At 42.7% G+C, this 25,433-nt stretch overlaps 3 protein-coding genes across 5 annotated transcripts in view; 2 read left to right on the top strand and 1 right to left on the bottom strand.

Annotated features, from left to right (window-relative positions):
- Positions 1-201, bottom strand: part of CENPF (centromere protein F) — a 32,293-nt gene extending 32,092 nt beyond the window's left edge. For both annotated transcript variants that reach the window (XM_079968367.1, XM_079968368.1), the window contains exon 1: positions 45-201. The gene's annotated coding sequence lies outside the window, so the exon portion shown is untranslated. The remainder of the gene's footprint in view (positions 1-44) is intronic.
- The window catches only part of LOC307211831 (spermatogenesis-associated protein 7 homolog), a 150,811-nt gene that overhangs the window by 112,767 nt on the left and 12,611 nt on the right, over positions 1-25,433 (top strand). The window lies entirely within an intron of this gene.
- The window catches only part of PTPN14 (protein tyrosine phosphatase non-receptor type 14), a 115,729-nt gene continuing 105,904 nt past the window's right edge, over positions 15,609-25,433 (top strand). For both annotated transcript variants that reach the window (XM_079968490.1, XM_079968489.1), the window contains exon 1: positions 15,609-16,205. The gene's annotated coding sequence lies outside the window, so the exon portion shown is untranslated. The remainder of the gene's footprint in view (positions 16,206-25,433) is intronic.

The following is a 25,433-nucleotide window of genomic DNA, read 5'->3' as shown; positions in this document are numbered from 1 at the left end:
CTGAGTCCATCCTTCACCTCCCACGGGAAGATCCGCTCTCCTACCTTCGTTTCCCGCTGCAACACCCAGGATCTCGCCTTCGCTCCTCATTCAGCGCTTACAGAGGATTCAAACCTGCCACCATCTCCCCGACGCAGGCGGTTAGCGGAGGACAAGCCGGGACACCGATTGGCCAGCCCCGAATGTCAATCTCTTTCCTGCGTTCTTCAGTTGAGCCAATAGGGAATCACCGGCGGGTGTGACGACACCTCGCTTCTGAGTGGCGAGTTTGGGTTTCCTCTTCAAACCTCATTGGCTGGGAGGGCGGAAAATAAAGGCGGGAGGCGACGTTGCGCTTTCTTTTTATCCAACAGCGAACGCGCCAAGAGTTCCTTTCAGAGTCGTGTCACAAAAGGCAACAAAGGAGTTATTGTAAAGCGAGGGTAGCCCGCGTCGTGGGTTCCCGCCAAACCTTCTGGACTACAACTCCCATCAGCCCCCGCGAGCATGGGGAATGGTCAGGGGTAATGGGAGTTGTAGTCCACAACATGAGGCGTGGTGAGAGATGAGCCACCACAGCAATAAAGACTAACCAGTTTAGCATGGCATGAACTCTCGTGGATTAGAGACAGTAATCACGAAAAGGCTGTGCGGAATCTGGAACCCCCTTTGTTTGCTCTTTATGCCTGGACGGATCTGCTATGCCCAGTCCTCACTGCTGAAGAGACCAGCAGGGGAGACGGGAGCACAGGGTTGTTTTTTGTGATGTGTCACCCAGAGAGATTTGTTTTCTTTATTTAGTTCAGGGGTAGGCAACCTAAGGCCCGGGGGCTGGATGCGGCCCAATCACCTTCTCAATCCGGCCCACAGACGGTCCGGGAATCAGCATGTTTTTACATGAGTAGAATGTGTCCTTTTACAGTGGTACCTCGGGTTACATACGCTTCAGGTTACAGACTCCGCTAAACCAGAAATAGTACCTCGGGTTAAGAACTTTGCTTCAGGATGAGAACAGAAATCGTGCTCCGGCGGCACGGCAGCAGCAGGAGGCCCCATTAGCTAAAGTGGTGCTTCAGGTTAAGAACAGTTTCAGGTTAAGAACAGACCTCCGGAACGAATTAAGTACTTAACCTGAGGTACCACTGTATTTAAAATGCATCTCTGGGTTATTTGTGGGGCATAGGAATTCGTAAAATAAGTGGAAATGAGGCATCTAATCATAAGCTTGCATTTTTATTAAAGCTTATATGTTTAATCAGGGCTTGTATTTTAAAAATGTTCTGTTTCATGCCAGGCAGAAGACCAGTTGCCTAAAAACCTTGACAAGATATTTTTACTCCTAGACAAGGGGCCCCCCTGATTTATAGCAGAAAACAATTCTCAAAGTCGTAAAAAGGGAATTACAGGCTGACAGCCAAGGTTACACTGACCCTACAAATTAAGGGTGGATAAATAGTAAAATGAGCCATATCTTCTTCCTAAGGTTAAAAAAGGTCAAGAGCAGTGAAAAAGCATCTAGCTGGCAGAAAAAGAACATTTTGGGAAATCTTTTCTAAAGCTGTTTGTTTCTTAAACTAAGATCCTTTTAAGATTTCTTTTCCTTTTAAAAGGTTATTTATGTATTAAATATATTAGTTTAAATATAATTATGCAAAGGATTTAAGAAATGCTAGATTCTTATTTCATATAGTTGGAAGAGATCACAGGGGCCATCAGGCACCAGCCCCCCCTTGCCAGACAGAAGACGCCAATCGAGCGCTCCTGATATATGGTTGTCAGGCCTTTTGTTTAGAAACCTTCAAATGAAGGAGATCTCTCAATGTTGATGTGAACTCAATCCTTGACATGCATAAGATAAAAATTCAAGATTAATTATCTGTTTTGGAAGGCAATAGGGCAAGGAGGGCAAGAGGTGAGCTGGTAATTAAGATTCCTTGTTGAGACACATGTAAGATATATTACTACTTATTTGTCATTTATAGATAGAAGAATATATAGCTTTTTGATTTCCATAAAAGGGCAAGAAGGAAATGGGTGTATCTTTTGTGATTGGCTCTAGCAAACAGCCAATAGGAATTTCAACCAGGCTGATTGGACAGAGGCAGCCACAGGAGGAGCAAGGGGGCTGGATTAAGGAAATATAAGTGCTGGCCAGAATGGCAAGAGGCCAGGCCAGAGCTTGGTAACCATATACCACTGTGCCTCATATTTATTTGTCTGACAAATAAATTACTATTTTAATTTCTCTATTGCTGCGTTGAATATTTCATTCCAGCTAAGCGTTAACCACAAGCAGGGTGCTACAGAAACATGTAGATAAGAAATGAATAAATATAGAGGCAAGTGGGAAGATGATGGGCTCAGTTCAGTTACATGTAATTAAGTTTGGTTTCGGCATAGGATGAAGATATTGTGGATTTGCTTCTTCTAAGTAAACATGCGTAAGATTGAAATATGAAGTCCCTATTTAAAACTGTGCTTGTCATGGGATTGTTAAAGTTGAAGAAATAAGTGCTTTGAAATGGGGAGAATGCTGTTGTTATTGGTCCTTCTTATGGGCTTTTCATAGGCATCTGGCTGGCCACTGCAAGAGCAGGGAGGTGGAATAGATGGGGCACATATATATTTGAAAGCAACTGTTCTCAGGTCATTCCACTTAAAATTAAGTCCAGGATGTATGCAATAATAAAGATGTTAACTATTCTGTAACTGATAATGTGCTCCTTTCATTTATGAGCTTTGCCTGATTTTTTGAAATACAAAGATCAGAATACCTTATCTGTTCTTGCCACTAGGTGATTCCCTTTTCCACAGGAAAAGGCAAAACAATTCTGTTCGCTTTTATACAGGAAAAGCAGAAATCTGTCTACAGTGGGGGGGGCGGGGGGTTTAAATAAAAAATGTTAGGAGTGCTGTATAACCAGGACTCTAGCTGTACCAGGTTTGTCAGATGACTGATATTAGATCTTGTTTTGAAAGATTACCACATTCTGGAACATCTCTAGCATGGTGTTTGGAATAGTTTGCTTTTTGGCATCAGTGTAGCAATAAGGCTACAATCCTTATTCCTACATTTAATCAATCCTATCCACCTCTGCGGAAGGAAAAGGATTCATGCAAGCAGAATGCTAATGATGAAGTATGGGCCATTCCTCAGCCCTGACAAACATACATTTTTTAACACATATTTTCATTTCATGAGAACATATCCTCATTTTTGAATAGACATTTAGGCAGATGCAAATGGTTATTATGTTTCCCTTCACTGGACTTCAGACCTCTTACACTGAACCTTTCCCCATTATCCATGCTAGCATCCCATTAAAATATATTAAACGGAACTTAACAGGCTTCAGCTCAGGCAGAAGATCAGTATTCCCATCACTGTTGAAAAAGCAACTGCTTATGTTCGCACTCTTAAGTGCCGACTTGCACAGATAAAGGAAAGACCTGAGTCTGTAAGCTAGTCAAGGCAATAATTTCAAAAGCAATGACCTCATGCCTTTTTCTTTTTTGGATGTGTAGGTTGCGGCGGGGTTATATCACCTAAGAATCAGAAACCATTACGTGAGATATTTTATTTCATTTGCCTGGGGCTGGGAACCTTTTTCAGGTCAAGGGCCACATTCCTTTGTGGATAGCCTTCCAGGGGCCACATTCCAGTGGTGGGTGTGCCCAGACATTCATCACTCTCCAACCTCCATCCAGGCAAGGAATATATGTTATCACAGTTCAAGGGCACATTCTAGCTGGGTAAAATCACTAGAGGAGGCCAAGGAGCAGAGGCGGTTTTAGGGTAGTGCAATCGGTGCAGCCACACTGGGTGCTGTGCTGCAGGGGGCGCCACAACAATGCTGTGGAATGGAATGAGAGAGGTGGGGCGCGCCAGATTCTAGCGTCACACAGGGCGCTGCTGAAATCTGAGAGCCCAAAGTCCACCACTGCACAGAGCAGGGCCAGTGAGAGTTGTGGTCTAAGGGAAATGGCTCGGATAGAGTTTTGAGAACCAGATAAATAGGCTGGCAGGCTGCATTTAGCCCTTTGAACCTGAGATTTTCCATCTGTGCTCTATACCCACTTACCTGAGAATAAAGCCCATGGAACTCAATGGTGCTTCCTTCTGATTAGGCATGTGTAGAATTGCACTCCAAGTAACTTTGATTTAAATAACACAAACACACACACACACACACTGGCCCTGCCCTGCTGCTATGGAGTCTGAGAATTCTCGCCTGGAGCACTTTTCTTGAATTATTGGGAAAATTATAATCAAAAATAGGAAACATGGCTCTATAAATAAGAACACATCAGCATCTCAGTCTCCAGGGATAAATGAGAGAAAATTCCAAAATGTTGAGAAAAAGCAATGGTGCTTTTAGTCTACAACTTGAGTCTGTTATCTTGCTTGATGTCTTTTTTATTTTTATGGTTGATAACCTAGTGAAAACTATTTGGTTCAGTGTGCTGCTTTAGCAACTGTAAGCCATAAAGTATTAAAACATGTTAGCTCATGCTTCATGACAACAGGTTTGTTTTCCAGCATTGTGTAATCCAAATTCCTTTTCCAAAAAAAAAAAAAAAGAAGAAAAGAACAGTTACTAAATGTAACTATTAGTTGGCACATCAGACATTGGAAAAATAAACTTACTTATTAATTATGGCGCACATCACAAAAATTAAAAAGTACTGTCTTGGGCAGCATGAATGCCATTGGCTGTAGCTTCTGCTAATGTACATGTTGTGTATTAAGAGTTCTGAAAGGATATTTGGTGCCTGTGCAACACCCAGAATTTGTACACATGACATTGGACCCAAGATGGTTGTACATGAGAAGTGTGCCTTGAGATTCTATGTCTTCCCACACATATACAGTGGTACCTTGGGTTTAGAACTTAATTCATTCTGGAGGTCCGTTCTTAACCTGGAACTGTTCTTAACCTGAAGCACCACTTTAGCTAATGGGGCCTCCTGCTGCTGCCATGCTGCCAGAGCACGATTTCTGTTCTCATCATGAAGCAAAGTTCTTAACCCGAGGTACTATTTCTGGGTTAGCGGAGTCTGTAACCTGAAGTGTATGTAACCTGAAGCATATGTAACCCGAGGTACCACTGTAGTTTGAACCATATGATCCAGTCTGTACTCTTCATCAGAGGCTATTTCCATATGCTCCACCTGAGAGTGATGTGGAGGGTGGCCACATGAGAACAGGCCTTTTCTGTGGCTCCCCCATGTCTGTAGAACGCTCTCCCTAGGGCGATATGCCTGGCACCATCCTTGTGTTTCAGCAGCAGGCAAATACCTTTCTAGGCCTTTGGTTAATTAGCAGTGGTACTCATCTTTTAGTGGGTAGGCCTTGTCTTTACTAATATGTTGCTGGATGAGCATTTTATGTATTTTGTACTGTTCATCATTTTACTTTTTTCTGGTTTTAAATTGCCTTTATGTCTTGTATTTCACCTTGTCAGGTCGCTTTCCACAGCCAGGTGATTGCCTCTGTCTATCTGCCATTTCCTCTCCTTCAAGTGGAAGAAGACTGGGCAATGCAAAAGGTCACAACTGTAGCCTGGTACGTTCTGTTGGAAAAGAGGAAAAGGCCCACCTTTATAGCTGCTCACCTGCCATGTACTTTTGTGATCACAGATGGTCCATAGCCAATGGCAACATCATTATCTCATTGGGTCTCACAAGTGCTAGTTGGTGGGTCCTGCTGATGTCATTAAGCATGACATGTTAAAGCATTAACTGCAGTACAACACATGAGAAGGCAGAGCGGAGGACCTTGCAACCTATGCTTGTTGTGAACTGCTGTTGTGGATTAATGATGCCATTGCCAAAGTGTGCATTTAATTTCCTCTGACCTTACTCTCTATACAGTGGTACCTGGGGTTAAGTACTTAATTCGTTCCGGAAGTCCGTTCTTAACCTGAAACTGTTCTTAACCTGAAGCACCACTTTAGCTAATGTGGCCTCCTGCTGCTGCCGCACCGCCGGAGCACGATTTCTGTTCTCATCCTGAAGCAAAGTTCTTAACCCGAGGTACTATTTCTGGGTTAGCGGAGTCTGTAACCTGAAGCGTCTGTAACCCGAGGTACCACTGTATTCCTCTTCACCAGTTCGTATGCCATTATGCAATTTGGTACTTTTTAAGGTGCCACAATACATTACTGCTTGTTCAGAAAAACCCCTGTTATGTACTGAGTTGAATAGGATCCAAAAGGCAGCAGTCTGATTGGTCCTAGAACAATAGGGTCCAGAATGCAGCAGTCTGATTGGTCCTAGAACAATAGGGTCCAGAATGCAGCAGTCTGATTGGTCTGCAGGAGCCACCCAATCCAGCTCCAGGTGGAAGTGAATCAGCGACCTGATTGGCCTGCTGGAACAGCCAATCAGGCTCCTGGATGAAGTGAATCAGCAACCTGATTGGCCTACAGGAGCATCCCGGAATTAGCCAATCATGCGGGGCCCATTGTGTAAATAATGTATATATAGCTAGACGTTCTGGGGAAAGCTTCATTCATTGCTACTATGAGTTGAATAAAGAACATGAAATTCACACTCTACTCTGAGTATATTTCACCTGGAATGTACTGAAATCTAGAATGGCCACATGCTCTACCCTTTGTAGAAAATCGCTGGAAGGAAGTGTAATTAAACCACTGTCATGTGTTTAAATGGGACTGTAGAGATTGCCTCCATGACATTAAATTCTGGATGACCTTCAGTATACATATTGAAATCTCTCTATGCAGATGAAAAAGGTTCCAAGGTAATATTAACCAGGTTATACTGTTTGTTGTGCTGCATAGCACAATGCCCTGGGGAACTTTGCATGTCACACCCTGAGTTGGTAAAAGGAAGGAAGGAAAAGAAGAAACATTCCAGATTTGGGCTGGAACTCCTGCAGGGAACACAGATAAGAAGATAAGACCTGGATGAGCAGGTCTAAGTGTGTGTGAAGCCATCTATCTATCTATCTATCTACATCATCTATCTATTCCTGATGTTCTTTTTTTTCATTCAAAAGCAAAAAAATACTATATAAAACATAGAAAAGGGAAAACAAAAAACCCATGCAATATAGAAGGCACAGCAAAGAATAAACAGTCCCAGAGTTCAATTTATATACACTGAAGTTGCCAAAAGTCTATAACTGCCAGTGTGTGTGTTTTTGTAGGTCTTTGCTGGATGCACGTGTAATAAAGTCATGCCAGGTGACGTAAAATTATAGTGGCTTTTCTTTTCCTTATGAAGCTCAGATATTATGTGTAATTTTCTCCACTATTGGTAAGGTCTAAATCGTTCTGTACTTTGTTGGTAAGTTATGGCTGTCCAGAGTTTTTGCACTGCCAAGTTTTTGCACAATTTGAAAGTGTAAAATTAAGTCCTTAGACTTGATATCCTTATTATGTCCCATAAGCATAGAAAGCAAAAATAATGCTAGAGTAAATTCACTATTATCACCTGTAATACTAATCAGTTCATTTTGTACATAAGACCAAGCCCTCATATCAGAGTGCATTCACGCCAGAGGTGATGATATGTACCTTTATTTTTTTTTAAATGATATTTATTAAGTTTTACAAAAGGTAAAAAGACAACAAACAACAAACATCAAAAATACAAACAACATCAAAAATCATAAAGAGAAAAAAAGAAAACATAAAAAAGATTCAACCTAGTAATAAAAAATTAAAAAGAAAACTCTGGTTCATTTTAATAGTCTTCAAAACCTTATTTTCCTTACTTCCTCCCACCTTCCCTTCTTGTATTCCACTTTAAAAGTTTTTTCAGCAAGCTCATTCATATTCATTTTATCCTTTATCTTTCCCTTTGTACTCTTACTTATCTTAATCGCTAGAGCCCCATCATTTCATTTACACTGCCCTTAGCACTCATAGATTTTACAGTAATTTTGTAGATAAACTTTAAACTTCTTCCAATCTTCTTCCACCAGCTCTTCTCCTTGATCTCGGATTCTGCCGGTCATTTCTGCCAGTTCCATATAGTCTATTACTTGTATCTGCCACTCTTCCAAGGTGGGTAGATCTTGTGTCTTCCAGTGTTTTGCGATGAGTATTCTTGCTGCTGCTGTAGCATACATAAAAAAAGTTCTATCCTTCTTTGACACCAATTGGCCAACCATACCCAGAAGAAAGGCCTCTGGTTTCTTTAGAAAAGTATATTTAAATACTTTTTTCAGTTCATTATATATCATTTCCCAGAAAGCCTTAATCCTCGGGCAGGCCCACCAAAGATGAAAGAAAGTTCCTTCCGTTTCTTTACATTTCCAACATTTGTTATCAGGCAGATGATAGATTTTTGCTAGCTTGACTGGGGTCATGTACCACCTGTATATCATTTTCATAATATTCTCTCTTATGGCACTACATGCCGTAAATTTCAAACCGGTGGTCCACAACCGTTCCCAGTCAGCGAACATGATGTTATGACCAATATCTTGTGCCCATTTTATCATAGCGGATTTAACCGTTTCATCCTCAGTATTCCATTTCAGCAGCAAGTTATACATTCTCGACAATACCTTGACACTGGGTTCTAACAATTCTGTTTCTAGCTTCGATTTTTCCACCTGGAAGCCAATTTTCCTGTCCAAATTATAGGCCTCTCTTACTTGAAAATAATGTAACCAATCACACACCTTATCTTTAAGTTTCTCATAGCTCTGCAATTTCAATTTATCTCCCTCTTGCTCCAGAATTTCCCAGTATTTTGGCCAGTTAGTTTCCATGTTAAGTTTTTTCAAGGCCTTAGCCTCCATTGGAGAAAGCCACCTTGGGGTTTTATTCTCCAAAAGATCTTTATATCTGACCCAGACATTAAACAGCGCTTTTCTGACAATATGGTTTTTGAACGACCTTTGTACTTTATCCTTACCATACCACAAATATGCATGCCATCCAAAAGCATTATCATATCCTTCCAGATCAAGAATGTCTGTGTTCTCAAGAAGTAGCCATTCCTTCAGCCAGCAAAAAGCTGCCGCCTCATAATATAGTTTAAAGTCCGGCAGGGCAAACCCCCCTCTCTCTTTCACATCAGTAAGAATTTTGTATTTAATCCTGGGCTTTTTGCCCTGCCAGACAAATCTAGAAATTTCTTTTTGCCACTTCTTGAAACAGTCCATCTTGTCAATTATCTGTAACGATTGAAACAAAAACAATAGTCTTGGCAATACATTCATTTTGATAACTGCTATTCTACCCAGTAAGGATAACTTTAAATTTGTCCATATCTCAAGATCTTTTTTCACTTCAGACCAACATTTTTCATAATTGTCTTTAAATAAGTTAACATTCTTTGAAGTCATGTTCACCCCTAGGTATTTTGTTTTTTTCACTACTGTTAAACCTGTTTCTCTCCTCTCTGAAACCTGTCTTTCTCCATTTGTGTTAAATTCTTCTCTAAGACCATAGTTTTTAATTTGTTAAGTTTAAACCCTGCCACCTGACCAAACTCTTGTATTAGTTCCAAAGCTCTTCTAGTACTAGGGATTGGCTCCTGTAATGTCAAAACTAGGTCATCTGCATAGGCTTTTAGTTTATAATGTTTCACTCCGACCTGTATACCCTGAATCTGTTGGTCCCTTCTAATCATATTCAGCAATATCTCCAGGACTGAGATAAAAAGTAGAGGGGAGATTGGGCAGCCTTGTCGTGTCCCTTTCTCTATCTTAACTTCTTCTGTAACCGCATTGTTCACAATTAACTTTGCCTTTTGTTCCGAGTAGATGATATGTACCTTTAATCCCACTTCCCCTCCAAAACACAACTGATCGTGGAGGTAATGAGAACCCATTGCATGTGCGGCCTTTACCACTGATGTAATATTTTTTGAGTGGCCTCTTTAATATTAGCAGAAACCATCTCAGGGTTGCTTGACCTCAATTTGTCCCAATCTTTGTCTTCGATAACGCTTCCCAGATCTTTTCCCCATACTTTTTTTAACCACCATTTTGGATATTTAACAAGATTTTATATACCGGTAAACCAAAAGCATAATTTGCTCAAGGCTCACCAGTGTTCAAGTGCTCATGTTTTTGTATTGGTATCTTTCAGAATATGGGAGAGATGTGTTGAATTCTGCCTCGGTCAGAGGGATGTGCCAGTCTTCCAGGCACCGGCAGATATTCCTCGGTGACCTCCCGGCTGCTACTCCGCTGATAAGCAGGCGAGGTCGCAGCGATTTTTCTCAGGCTGTGAGAAAAACACACCGTTCCTTCTCTCTCCCCTTTGGTGTCCCCCAGGGAGGGGAAAGAAGCAGACAGAAATCTATTTACATCTTTTATTTCTGTCTCTTACTTCAGTACAGAGAAAACATGTCTGCACACAACAGCAGTAAGAATAAACTCCACCCATGTACTTCCAGTACAGGTCATATGACACACACACTGAGCTAACATCCGGTGCTCAGTACAGAATGGACTGCCCCTTTGTTCCCATGGCAACAGTCACACACATTCTGTTTGGCTTTCCAGCCACAAGCAGCTGACTGAGCTGCTAGAGCCTTTGCTTGCTGCTGCATTGCTGCTTTAGAATAACAAGATGGTGCATTTTTAAAAAGGTAATCTTTTTATAGCTGCACAACAACATGTTCTAGAGAGGTAACTGTGTTATTCTGTTGCAATGAAAATAACACTTTTGCCGAAGCTTAAAGACCAGCCCATTTCTTTATTTATGCCATCATTTACAGTGCTACAAGTATCTTTTTTTTTCTATCAATATGTGGCATTTCAAATGCCTATGTATCAAATAAAAAGCATAACAATTTGACTCCGATTTTGTTTTTTTACTTGATACACCGGAGTTTCAAATGTCGCATGTTGCAAAAACAAACAAAATTGGTTTGTAGTACTGTAAATTATGGCATAAGCCACAAAACTGGAGGCGGATGCCTACATTTCTATACATGGTCTTTTCACTCTGAAATAAAATCTACCATACACACACACACACACACTTTCATCTAGCTTTGATTTCCTTGGTAATGGATTGAGAAATGCTGGTATGGGATTTTGAACCAAAACTATCAAATTTTTAAATGAACAGAGCTTGAGAAAGTAAGGGCTACTTAATAACATAATTCCCTTGGCATCTTCTGAAGATGCACACACTTTTATGAGTTTAGAGTATGCATCTAAAATTGCAAATTTAAGTGTGTTTCCAATGATGGCTGCAAAACCTATGGGGATATTGGGCATAAATTTCACATCGAAATAAATCCTGCATATTTATGTTATAGATATGGCTCTTAAAAGTGGTTATTTAATCCTGGTGATGTGTGGAATATATAGTGCTTGAAGTAAACATATGAATTGTATAAATGTACAAGGCCTTTAATAATTAACTTGATTAATAAATAACTGGATCAGGCTTGGGTACTCTGCATCTCGACTTTGGGTGCAGCAAAAGGTCTTAAACCCAAAGAATTTACTAAGGTCTGGTCCACATAGAGTTGCCAGACCTCCCAGGTTGAGCAGAAGTTTTCATGTTTGCCTGGGTGGCAAGGGGAGGGCTTGAATCTCTAGGTAGATGAGAGCAGCTTCAGTCCCTGCCTTATCCAATGAACACTTAAATGTCTTTGGAGGTTGAAATATACTCCGAGTCGAGAGTGGATTTCATGCTCTTTATTCAGCTCATAGTGGTGAGGAGGAATGGAAGTTCCCCCAGAATGTCTGCTTTATGTACATTATTTACACAATGGGCCCGACGTGATTGGCTAATTCTGGGATTCACCTGTAGCATTCTGGATCCTATTGTTCTAGGATTCAGCAAAGTACATAACACCAGGTATGCATCTAACAATTACTGCAGAGCTGCTGTAGCTTTTAGCAGCATTTATTTGTTTTCGCAAGGTAAGGAAAGTACATCCACACCATGCAATGTAGGACCCTCACAGAGCTACAAATACCAGCACCCTTAACAAACTACAGCTCCCAGGATTCTTTGGGAAATCCATGACTGTTAAAAGTGGTATACAAGTGCTTTAAATGTACAGTATAGATGTGACCATAGGGGGCATAAGTTAACAGCCAAATGTTTTATCACATGTGGCCTACCCAGATGCTTAGAAAGTTGAGTTAATTTTAATCTTGTCTTGGCATTTTAATTTCTGTATGTTTTAAAGTACAGTTGGAAGACTGGAGAAGTACCATCAAAAGTACAATGGAAAGAAAAGTTGATGAACTATGCAGAGTTAGCAAAGTTAATGGACAAACTGCGTGAAAAGGACAATAGTGACTTTGAAAAAAAGAATGGGAACTCTTTACAATATATCTGCAGAAACAACAAAAAGAAATGGTCTCGCTGGCAGGATTTAAATAAACATCTACAATTTTATTAACAGAGAACAAGAAGTGTAACAATGTGATAACATAAAATTGTATATAAACAGCAGAATGTATCATCTGATGTAATAAACCAGAAATGGTAGTTGATGGAAGTCAACAGGAAGGGGGGAAAATGGAAAATGCATGTTTAACAATGATACTGGATATTTGTTTTGTTTTGAGAAATGAAAATTATTTAAAAAATAGACTTTATGATATGTATTGGTATAATTTGGAATAATTAATGTGATATGATTGTATTATTAAATGGAAAACTTAATAAAAATTATTATAAAAAAAGAAAATTATTAAAAATAAAATAAAGTACAGTTGTGAATTTTTCTCAATGGTGGCTCTCATTTACTCTCCATCTACTGTACGGGATGAGTTTTCTAACATGGTTGGTGCAACATCTGCAAAGGCCAGTTTACAACTACTTTCATGAATTATGGCAGGGGTGGTGAACCTGTGGTCCTCTGGCAATTGTTGGAATCCAGCTCCTATTTGTTCCAGCCAGTGGTCAATGGGGGTTTGTTCTGCCAAGAATAGATATTATTTTTGGATTTGGACAAACCAATAAGCATGCCAGGTTTGTTCCTTGATAATATTTTATTTACAGGTAGGATGTGAAAACAAGGAACAAAGGGAAAAGCAAAAAAATAATTTACATCCCTTTAGTCACTGGGAAGCCCTGGAAACAATGGGCAGGTTCCTGAAATAGCCATCTTCCATAGTCTTGATCTATGCTAAGATTCATGGCGTTTCCAAGGCCCTTTTATTTTTTTTGCAAACTTAAACATTCTCAGGGACTAAGTGACTAGACACCAGCGCTCCTTTAACTGGTGGCTGATCTTGAAGCCCTGCTGCCCATGACTAAGTGATAGACAAGAAATCAGCCACCTTATCAGCAGGTGTCCAAACCCACGATAAGAGATGCAGCTGGCTAACTAAAGGGTCCCAGACCCCTCCCAAAGAATGGTCTGGGTATGAGGCGCCATTGCTGTATGTACACCTCAAACTTCTCACCATACCAAGGCATTCCACATTACTGTTTCAGAGTTGTGGCCAAACATCTGGAGGATCAGTAGCATAGCTGTCAAGCGTCCCTTATTTGGCGGGACAGTCCCTTATCCCAGAGCCATGTCCCGCTGTTGTACCTTATTGATGAGGCTTCGTTTGGCTGCTGGCTGGGCTTTCTGCCTTTGGCTCGGAAGGGCTTAGAAGTTGAACATACCTGTGCCCAGAATATCCCTTATTTTGGCTGCTGGTCCCTTATTTTCAAATCTATAAGATGACAGCTATGGCCAGTGGTTCCTCAACCCTGCATCATAGCTTTAATGTAACTATAAAGCACTACTATTATTGATTCTAACTTCTTGTTCTAACCATATTCCCTTGGTAGCGATACTTCCAACAGGGCTTTCTTTCATGTGTATATGCCTACAATTGCATCTGAAACCTGTGACCACAAACAATATTCAAGGTTCATCTCCTTCCCCAGAATTTCTAGAAGTCAACTCTCTGACTGTGAGTGAGTGTATGATGCATCTTGTCCAAAGTGCACATACGTGGAAATGTATGTAAGTGCATATCAACATGTGAATTCTACACTAAAGCATCATGCACATTCAGGCAGGGGTATATTTTGAGCAGTTAACATATTGTAATACAATTGTTTTTCTCTCTAGCAACAAATACCATTGTGTTTGACTTTGAAGTGAACTAAGGGCAGGCTCATGTAAAGCAAATAAACATAGCACAATCAATGTGGGATGGGCAATTCAAATCCTTATTGTGGCATATTGAAAAGCCAATATGATGATGAAAAAATATTCCATCTCTGCTAGCATTTTGCGCTCCAAAACAAAACAAAACTTTTTTTTTTAATTTTGATTTTCACGAGGAAACAACAATGAACAGGCAACTTCCTCTGCAACCCTCTGAAGGACAAGCAACTGAAAAGCTTTTGAGGCTATCTAAAGTAGAAGAAATTAAGAGTCCAAATGGCGGGCCTTTTTTAAACCCCTGGCGGCTGCCACCAAATTGGATCAGGCTGGCTAGCAGACCACTAGGACAGGATCAGGCCTGTGGGTTGAGGGTCCACCACGTGGTATATAGGAAGCAGAGCAGGCCTTGACAATATGTAAAGGCCGGAGTGGCACTTGATGTGACATAATGGCGTTTCAAGTATATCCCAATGTCTTCTGTGAAAAGCTTGTGGGCATGTGGCAATATCTCCGAGTTTCTTGGGAAGTAGGATCCACCTCCGCAGCTCTGTGGGGGGACTGGGAAATCTCCTGACACCTCCCAGCACCCTTAACAAAGACCCACGGCTGCTCCTGCTTTAAATGCAAAGTGCAGATGGAGCCTTAAGTTCCTTCCCCGGAGTTGGAAGCTATCATTTTTAAAATGCAAGCTAAGGACAGAACTGGGAAGGCCTTTCCCTGCAACCAGGCCTGCGAGACGGTTTTCAAAGGAACTCTTTCATAAAAGGCGCGAGACGAAGCCTGGCTTCGTCCGCCAAGTCCCGCCACCCCCCTCAAACTTCGCTCCCACCCGCCGAGGGGAAAAGCCGCCACCTTCCCTTCCGGCTTCTTTTTCCCCCAGGCCGCCTCTTCTCCAAGCCCAACTTCCTTAAGAGTCAGGGAAGGGCCTCCCTCCCCATGTCTGCGACGCACAAAACACACAGCGCGACTTTCCCGGTTCTTTTGCTTTGCGGCAGGAGGACCCTTACAGATCCGAAGTGTGTGTCCCCCCCCCCTCCACCCCAGGCTTATTCGCCAGCGATCGGGTCTTTTCTCTCCTCTCCCCCACTGTGCCCGCGGTTGCAGCGCGCCTTCCTGCAGAGCAATCCCCACCCGCGCTGCGATCCACCTCGGCGCCTCCCTTCTCCTCCTCCCTCCCTTGGCATCTGCTCTGCCCTCCTCGGGAGAGAGTCGCACTTGGAAGGCATCATCCTTGGCTTGGGCTGGAAGAGCAGCCCATTTTTTTTTTATTTCCCCTTTCCACACTCCTCTCTTTCATTCATTTGCCATATATATAGTGTGAGCCGTGTAAAATAAAAAGGGAGGGAAAAGAGGTGAGATAGAAAGAAAGAAAGAAAGAAAGAAAGAAAGAAAGAAAGAAAGAAAGAAAGAAAGAAAGAAAGCCAAGTCCCCGCCGACGTCTCCTGCCCTGCCGTGGCAGCGGCCGCTCCGCATTCTTGGCATTCCTGGGCCGTGACTCCGAGGTCGGCGGCTGCTCCTCCAAGCAGCTCCGCGTTACGCGCCAGAGAAAGAGCGCCGTGCGCGCGCGCGCTTCCCGACCGCCACTCCGGCTCCTCCTCGCTTTATAATCCGGACTCCAATCCCCTCCCTCACGTCCTTTCCCCACCCTCCTGGCTCCCTAACCGCCCCCTGTCCCAGCGCCCGTCCTGCCCTCCTTCCCCAATTTTATGCCTCCTCTCTCAAACTTCTCCAAACTTTCCCCAGCGCCGCTGGGACGCACGAGTGTGTTTCTTAGCGAAGGGGGAGGAGAAGGCGGAGTCGGTTTTCCTTCTCTTTTTCTCTCTGTTTGCTACTCCCCAACAAAACTTCGCCACCATCCAGATTCTCCCTTTTCTCACAGCGCCGCCCCCCCCCCCGCGTCTCCAGTTATTATTATTAGTATTATCGCAGCGATCAACTTAAAACTTTCTTCCCCTTGCTGCGTGGATATTTTTTGGTGAAGAAGGAAACTTTGCGCATCCATCGCTGGATCTTCCTCACGGAGTTTTGTATGCGTGCGTGTGTGCTTTGCATAAAAGCTTTACTTTTTCTCTTGGAGGCGGAGAAAGGAAGGGATCCCAGCGGACGAGGCGCGTTGGGGAGAAGAAGCTGCTTTTGGGTGACCCAAGAAACAGGTAAATGCAGGGATCGGAGCGGGGGGGGGGGGGCGAAATTGAAGAGTTTGGACGCAGTTTATAGCGTTAAACAGGAAGCTGGAATCTTGTGATAAGACGATGCTGTGTGTTTTGTGTTAGGGGGAAAAGTCTGCCTATAAAATGTGGGAGCAGTTGGCATGCAGTTTCTGAGACAAGCTTCTACTTCTTTCACTCTCCCCCCCCCTCCACCCCGCCCCGATTTTAAATAGGGTTGGCTAATGTGCACGCTTTGCATTTAGAGGGAGTCCTGAAACTCAAAGGGCCTTTTAGACAAAACACCACTTTTGTAACCTACAGTGCATGCCTACTCGAAAGTAAGTCACATTAGGTTCAGTGGAGCTTGCTCCCAGGTAAGCAGGTTTGGGATCGCGCTCCTTCGCTCCTTTCTGTTGTTTGTTTTAAAGCCGGTAAACAGATGAACGAACTTCTCTGCTCCGTGGATCTTTTGCTCAACTTTCAGCCAGCTTCCCCTCCCACTCTCTGCTGGGTGAATTTACCTTCTTGCTCTTTGTTAGTTACCAGTCAAGTCTATACTGGTCACCCAGCGCTGGCAAACTGCGGTGTCAAGAAGCAAGGAATGTGGTGGCGTCTGCTTGTGTTCCTTGTCTGACAAAATCTATTAATCTAAAAAAAAAAAAAGTTTCTAAAAGCTATCTTTTAAGGGATGAGTCACTGGCGGTCCAGTATATACACAGAATAAGGTTTCTCTCTGTGTGTGTGCACTTAAACATTGTAAATGGGATGAGGTTTGCTAGTTTTGAACTCTTTGGGCAAAAGGGCCCTTGTGATTACAAGTTTCTTTCTTTGTAGTCTCTTGGAATGTGGATAATGAAAGGTGCGGATAATGAAGGGAAGGTGTCAGATACGGAATGTCTTGCTTTAAATATTTCGCCATGTGATGTCTTTATTCCTGTGAAATGTGCATGCTGAAAAGTTTATGTAATAGGAAGACTTGTTTTATATTTGCAATGTTTATTTTAGAAATAAAGCACACACACTGTAGATCCTAGTCATGCGTGGACTTTTACAAGCTCTAAGCTGGCATGCTTAGATGCTCGCTAGCCATTAGGAATGCAAGGAAAGCCATGGTGGACCAAACCTAGAGTCTACCTAGTTCAATTGTGCCACCTAGATGCATCAGGGAAACCAGTAGGGCACGAAGGTAGCTTCCCTTGTTGCTTGATGCTGGCAGTTCATACATTTGCATGCTGGAATGTTTTGTCCACAACTTGCGTTGCTAATGTATATAATGTGGTCTCCACCATCTGGATTTCCCCAGTGGATATGAGAGGTGGATCTACTGTATTCAGGCCATGCTTAGCAGTAGCCTTGGAAAGAATGTCTAGATCTGGACTTTTTTTGGTTTGCACATAAATGCGGATCACTGGATTGCCGAGACTGATAACTGTGCAAGAGATGCCTGACTGCGGAATGTGTGAACTGGTTTAAGTGAAAAGCAGTGTGTCTGGGCCAACATGATAGTGATGGCTCATACATACAGGCGCCACTTGATATTGTAGTCATCCTATGATAGCCAGGGATGTGTGAACCAGACAAGCTGTGTGGTAAGGTCACTTGGGCAAGGGGGTGGTGACTTACCCGAAGCAGATCACTCAACTTTGGGGTCTCTGGCAACTAAGCCCAGTATATTGTCCATCATTACTGATTTTTGGAACTGGCTTGTGGGCATGGTGGGTGAAGGCCTGGTTGCCTTTTGTAAGTGTCTTCTCCCAGCTCCCATTTATAGCGTTGTTTTCCAGTGTGCTTTAAGAACATAAGAAGAGCTCTGCCATATGAGACCACAGGCCCATCTAGTCCAGCATTCTCTTCCAACAGTGGCCAGCTAAGGCCATTAACACTGATGACTATATTCTACCTCCACTGTCAAAAGCAGTACTGTATGACCCTGCGTACCTGCTGCTGGGAAAAGTGCTTTTGCGCTAATACCCTCCTTGCAGGCATTTCACAAGCATCTGGTTGGCCACTGTGATAACAGGATGCTGGACAGGCTCTTCTTACGTTCTTCTGTTAGCCAGACATGTATGGAAAACTCACAAACATGGCACAAGTGCAAATGCACTCTCTCACTTGTGCTTCTCAGTAACCGGTACTCATAGGCATCCTTGTCATAATGATTAATAAGTAATATTTGTCTCACTGATCTCAGGTGGACTTACTTCTGAGTGAATGCTAAACCATCTTGTGTATTATGGGAGTCTTAATAGTGCAATGCTACTCAGAGGAAAGTTCTATTCACTGGGGCTTATTCCCTGGCAAGTGGAGTTAGGATTGCAGTCTAAATTGTGAATCTTTTTGAACTCTGACAACATGGATTGTGTTATTTACTTCGCAAGACGGAAAAAGTATTTTGTTGATGATGATAGTGATGTTAATATAATTTTGGGTCAAATGAAAAGTCGGGGTTTGGTGGCCTTACAAACAAATGGCCGGGGTTAGGCATGTTTTATGGACATAATTAAATATTTTCTGAAGAGGCTTGAAAGCCCACGTACTTCTGTGTTGTGGCTGGCAGAGGAAGCTCTTTTCATACCAAGAGGAGCATGAATGAGCATACAGTGCCTGACCAAAACATCTCAAGATATCACTGTGTAGTAAGCACTTGAATGAGGATGCTAATTAGTGGTGTTAGAAGAGAGGGCAGTGCAATTCACAATCCAATTAAGTTGCAATACTTGATTAGGCTTTAAGTAGGCCTATCAACAGGATTCAATAAATATTAGGCAATAATCTGATGCTCACATATGCAAAAGTAAATCCCATTGAATTTAGTGGGTAGCAGTTGCTTGGCTCTTAAAGGATTTGGGGGAATGGGCCCATAGGCACAAATGTGCATAACATCTGCATATGCTTATCTGTGTGTTGAAATAAAATTTAGAACACTGTTTCTCAGACTTGGGTCCCCAGCTGTTGTTGGACTACAACTCCCATCATCCCTAGCTAGCAGGATCGGTGGTCGGGGATGATGGGAGTTGTGGTCCAACAACAGACCCCCAGGAGAGGTTGTGGACTCTCTTCCCTTGGCGGTTTTTAAGCAGAGGTTGGATGGCCATCTGTCATGGATGCTTTAGCTGAGATTTCTGCATAGCAGTGGGTTGGACTAGATGACCCTTGGGTTCCTTCCAACTGTTAAGATTCTATGATGGGAGTTGTAGTCCAACAACAGCTGGGTAGTCAGCCAACAATTTTCCCATCCAAATCAGCTTAGACTCTTTCTTCAGTTACTTTGCACATACCGTTCACTACATATTGGCTCTTTTTACATTTATTTACCTCCTCTTCCCACAATTTCCCATCAAATACTGTTACAAATTGACGGAATGCTCATCAGATTTGCAGATGACACCTAACGGGGGGGGGGGAGCTAATGGAGATGAGCAGGGCTGCGTGGTAGGACACTTCTGCCCAATCCAAGACCCTCCTCCCCCCTGCAAAAGTGCAAAGGTGCGACTGCATTTGGAAGACTGTGTACAGTTCCGTCATCTCACATCTACGAGGATATTCTGGAGTTGGGGAAGGTTCAGAAAAGGGCAGCCAAAACAATCAAGGGGATGGAATGCCTTCCCTATGAAGAAAGCTTGTGGTGTTTGGGACTTTTCAGTTTAGCACAAAAGTGAGAGGCAACATAATCTAAGTTTTTATCAAATTATGTATTGTTTGGAGAAAGTGGATAGAGGGAAGTTTCTCTCTATATCAAGGCACTAAAACTCATGGACATCCAATGAAGATGAATGTTGGAAGACAAAAGAAAGTGCTTCTTTGTGTAGTTAAACTGTGGAACTTGCTCTCTCTGGAGGCAGTGATGAGGGTAGCCAACCTGGATGGCTTTAATAAAAGAGGATTTTCTTCCGACTTGTCTATTACGGCCCATGTCTCCTATTTCAGAACAGTCGTTAAACATAAATTCATATCTGTGGGATGATGGCAATGATAGAAACTCAGATGTATAATCTAATCACCAAATAGCAACTTTGGTATTGTGGCACCTACCTTTTGGAATTCCCTCCTCTTGAATATTAGTCAGATGCAGACTCTGTTGTCTTTTTGGTGCCTTACTTTTCAGACCTCCCTCTTCCAACAAGCCTTTTAAATTTAGATCCTTCCCAATCTGGAGCTGTGTTGGCATTGAAAGCTGTTGTATAATAATAATAATAATAATAATAATAATAATAATAATAATAATTATTTTTATACCCTGCTCATCTGGCTTGGTTTCCCAAGCCACTCTGGGTGGCTCACAGCATATATCAGAACGTACTAAAACATCAAACATGAAAAACTTCCCAATACAGGGCTGCCTTCAGATGTATTCTAAAAGTCAGTTTATTTCCTTGACATCTGAAGGTGTTCCACAGGGAGGGCATCACAGTTCAGGGGCACAGTTCAGGACCAGGGAATCCCCCACACTTGTCCACACCCTGTCCCCCCAAAACAGTACTTCTGTCCCGTCAGGATTCAACCTCAATCTGCCATCCATCATCCAACTGCCTCCAGACACTCACACAGGACCTTCACTGCCTTCACTGGTTCAGATTTGAAGGAGAGGTAGAGCTGGGTATCATCCACATACTGGTGAATGCCCAGCCCAAACTCCCTGATGATCTCTCCCGGCGACTTCATATAGATGTTAAAAAGCATGGGGGAGAAGACGGAGCTCTGAGGCACCCCACAAGTGAGAGCCCAGGGGTCTGAACACTCATTCCCCAACACCACTTTCTGCACAGAGCCCAGGAGGAAGGAGCAGAATCACTGTATAACAGTGCTCCCTGCTACTCTAGACAGTCCAGAAGGATGTCATTGTCGATGGTATCAAAGGCTGCTGAGAGATCCAGCAGGACCAGGGAACAGCTTTCACTGTGGTCCCTGGTCCGCTGGAGATCATCGACCAGGACAACCAAGGCAGTTTCAGTCCCATGATGAGGCCTGAATCCCAATTGGAAGGGATCCAAATGGTCCGTATCTTCCAGGCATGCCTGGAGTTGTTCAGCCGCTCAATCACCTTGCCCAAGAATGGAAGATTTGAGACTGGGCAATAGTTGGCCATATTGGCCGGGTCCAAAGATGGTTTTTAAAGAAGCAGTTTAATAACTGCTTCTTTAACCATCACCTAGCACTTCCCGGCTTGCTTTGATGAACCAGGATGGGCAAGGATCAAGGAGTCAGGTGGTCAGTTTCACTTGTCCAAGCAGCCTTATTGTTTCATTACTTTCTGTTTGCTACCCTGAGCTCCTTGGGGAGGAAGGGCAGGATATAAATTTAATAAATTAATTAACTGGACATCTTATTATTCAAGCTGATCCTTAAGATTGTGTAGACTTATGGGAGCTTCAATGCTAAAGCTTTAATCCTTTGTAAACTTACCGGGAAGCAAGCTCCATTGAGCACAGTGTGACTTATTTCCAAGTTTAAACATGTATTGGATTCTGCAGTAAATGCCTGATTGCGGAATTAAAGCATGCCAGAAAAATGAGGAAAGCCTTAGTGATGATTGTGATGAGGTTTCATTTTTTAAAAAAAGTAATCTAAAATGAGGAAACTTGTTTCTGCCATCTTTCATTGATTATGTATAGTAGCAGTGATAGCCTAGGTGAAACATTGTTCATGGGAGCAATTAATAGGCAGCTGGTGTTGATGTGTCTCAATGCTCTTCTCAGCTGGCCATTAATTGGCAGCAGATGCTATGCGCTTCTTCTACTGTTGTTGCTTAAATGTGGGACAGGCTCCTGTGAAACAGATCTGGTCATATACAGTGTTGCATAAGCCACAAGTGTCTAAACTGGGCATAACTAAGAGGCATAGACAAATCCGAAACAGAAAGGAACTATGTGCATGAATTTTGCTTGTTTGTTCAAAGCGTTCATGCTGGAAAAGCTTCTAGAGCGGCTTACAAATGAATAAAATAATGCAGGACAGTCCCTGCTCTCAGATACAGAACCTAAAAAGTCATCGCTCAGAAGCAAAAGAGGAAAACAAACTTGGCCCTCAAATTCTTGACATTGCAAGGTACTTATAATTACCAGCTTGGATTGGAATGCACTGTGGGGTTTTTATTTTATTTAAAAAATGGTGGTGGTGGTGGAGCAGGGTGTGGCAGCTTCTGAGAAACAGTGGCACCAATAAATAGCACCAATGACAGGAGGGAGAAACCCTGGCCTATCACAGACATAGTGGCCGCATTTGCACATCACGCTAAACTATGGTTTAACACAACGTGCTTGAGCGAAAATGAGCCTGAGTGAGCCTAATCTCAACTTGCTATTATGTGTGAACCTTCAAGCATGGGTTCAACCCAGGCATAGGCAAACTCCAGATGTTTTGGGACTACATCTCCCATGATCCCTAGCTAACAGGACCAGTGGCCAGGCATGATGGGAATTGTATTCCCAAAACATCTGGAGGGCCGAGTTTGCCTATGCCTGGTTTAATCCTAACTCTGGACTGAGGGATCAGATGAGAAGGTGTTCTGGAAGGGATGAAGTTAGGGAAAGGGAATGCATGTCCACCGTGCTGGGTTTTGTTCTGCAAACCATGGTTTTCAGGAAGCCAGTGCATGCTTGGAGTGTATATTTGTTTACCCAAGCCAGTTTTGTCACACTTTTGCTTTGGTGTTGGATTGGAGTTGATTAAATCAACTTAGCTTGTGCAGTGTGCTATGTTGTGATATGATTCAGTGGCTTTGTAGGGTTAGTCGGATTGTGAAAGACATTTGGCTCTGATAGTTGGCTGGCAAGTACTTTCTGGTGCAGTCTGGCTAAGCTGACATCACTCAGGAATGGCTGGTATAATGTGGCACAAATGTGATCCACAGAGTTGTGTTTTTCTTGTTTGAAATACACCCGAGCCCATGAAGTTGATCCCATGGCAGACGCTGGTTTGAAGGCCACATTTTTCTCATAATTGGGTTGGGCCCGCATACTTTAGGGGGCACTTTGTCCCTTCTGCAGTCTGTGAAACTAACTGGGGTCGTCTCTTGGTATAGTGTTACTCAAACCGCTACATTTTTAAAATTCTTGCCAAACCTTTCTGCACACTGAACCACCTGAGAGACAATGTGCGGCCCAGATTCATTTCTTAATGAAGGCACCAGTCTGTGTGCTGCTTTCACATTTTTCAAAATGATTGACTAGCTGTCTTCCTTTTAAGACCTTGGGAATTAAATGAGATATGGTTTGGGGCTGGCAGAAGAAAGGTATCCTTGCACAACAGCTAAAATTAGAGCAAATTGTTTAAAAGGTACTTTTACCTTTTTGGTTCACTATGGCCCAGCATCAAAGGGCCTACCTTGTCAAGTATTAATACTCATGTTGCTATCATGGAACCTTTTGTAATCATAAACCACACATCCTTTTCCTCCTGGTATGTTTTATTATTCATTTGGTTAACCGCATAGCTGTATCCTATAGTTCCTTATTGGCAACTGTGACAGTTTAATCAAGGCAGCTGCAACAACCATTATTTGAAGTCAGCTTTGTTTGAAACTCACTAAACATCATGTTAGTCATAGTTTGTTGGTCTGGATGATGCAGCAAACCGTGGTTAATAAAAAGTGGAAGGGAAAGAGTCCAAACTCCTTCACCTGACTGCGCCAGAGGGGCAGGATACACAAACCTGGGGAAAGGGTCTGCTCATTTACATATCACTAAACTATAGTTTAGCGCAGGCATCCCCAAACTCGGTCCTTCAGATGTTTTGGGACTACAACTCCCATCATCCCGAGCTAACAGGACCAGTGGTCAGGGATGATGGGAACTGTAGTCCCAAAACATCTGGAGGACTGAATTTGGGGATGCTTGGTTTAGCGTGACATCCATACACTACTACTGAATCAAATGGTTGGTCCACCTGACTCATCATTGTCTAGATTGACTGCAACAGCTTTCCAGGGTTTCATACTGGGGTCTTTCTCAGTTCTGCTTGGAGATGCTGAGGATTGGAACTCAAGACTCTGCATTTATAGCATGTGTTCTGCATCTGAACTCTGGCTCTTCTTCCCCAAGAATGTCCTTTGGTTTTTGCAGTAGAACGTGTCTGGAACTGTATTGGGGCTGCCTGGAGCAACTTAAATTATTTTGTTTAAAACAGTGCAGCTGGGTAAGTTTCCATTTCGAATTGCAACACCATTTCCTTCCCATTTGACGCTGTCATTTGTGCTACAACACAGACACACTTTCTTTAGTACTTTTCCGAATACAAGGGGACAGTTCCTTGATGGAAGTGGCCGGAGCATCTAGCCCCTTTTGAGTTACAGCAGATGTTGACAAGCAAGGAGAATACAATATCATTATAGTGTGACCATCTTGCATCTAGGGTTAATGAAGTAGCAGGATTAAGCAAGCAATAAGAATGCAACAATGCTATTGGCATTAAGGACCTTTTGTTTCTTTCACAGTACAGTTGATAGAGCATGAGACTCAATCTCAGGGATGTGAGTTCGAGCCCAGTGTTGGGCAAAAAGATTCTTGCATTGAATGGGTTGGACTAGATTACTTTCATGGTACTGTCCAACTCTATGATTCTATGGCTTGGACATTTTTGCCCTGAGACGGTGGACATGGTTATTTTACATTTACACCTGCGTTATGATATCTCCAGCTAAGATGTTAGATAGAGTTCCTAGCTTTTTCTTCCTTTACTCCTTTTCAGGATGTGCATAAAAACATGGCGGTCCACCCTACTGGACCATTCAGCAGTGGTTCTCCATGATTTCTCTCCCAGGCCTATCTGGAGATGCCAGAGATGGCACCTGGGACCTTCTGCATGCAAAGCAGTTGTTCTACCATGGAGCTATGGCCCTTCCTCAAAGAGCATGATTTCATGAATTCAGGGTAACCTTCTCATTTCTCTCTGCTGTATACAGAGCTCATTTGAAATCCATAGGTAAAGTTTGCATCCTTGCCCTAAGCAACTTAGCGCTCATTGGAAGTCCTTTGTTTTATGTAGGGCAATTTATATTTAACACAAATGGGAATAGTCTGCCCTAGATAACGCATTTCCTCTGCTCCTGTCTTGAATTGATTTAAAGTTGTATATACAGTGGTACCTCGGGTTAAGTACTTAATTCGTTCCGGAGGTCCGTTCTTAACCTGAAGCTGTTCTTAACCTGAAGCACCACTTTAGCTAATTGGGCCTCCTGCTGCCACCGCACCGCCGAAGCACGATTTCTGTTCTCATCCTGAAGCAAAGTTCTTA

The sequence above is a fragment of the Podarcis cretensis genome (assembly GCF_951804945.1).
Source record: "Podarcis cretensis genome assembly, chromosome: 3".
In the NCBI taxonomy this organism is placed as follows: domain Eukaryota; kingdom Metazoa; phylum Chordata; class Lepidosauria; order Squamata; family Lacertidae; genus Podarcis; species Podarcis cretensis.
This window is presented reverse-complemented; position numbering and strand designations above follow the sequence as displayed.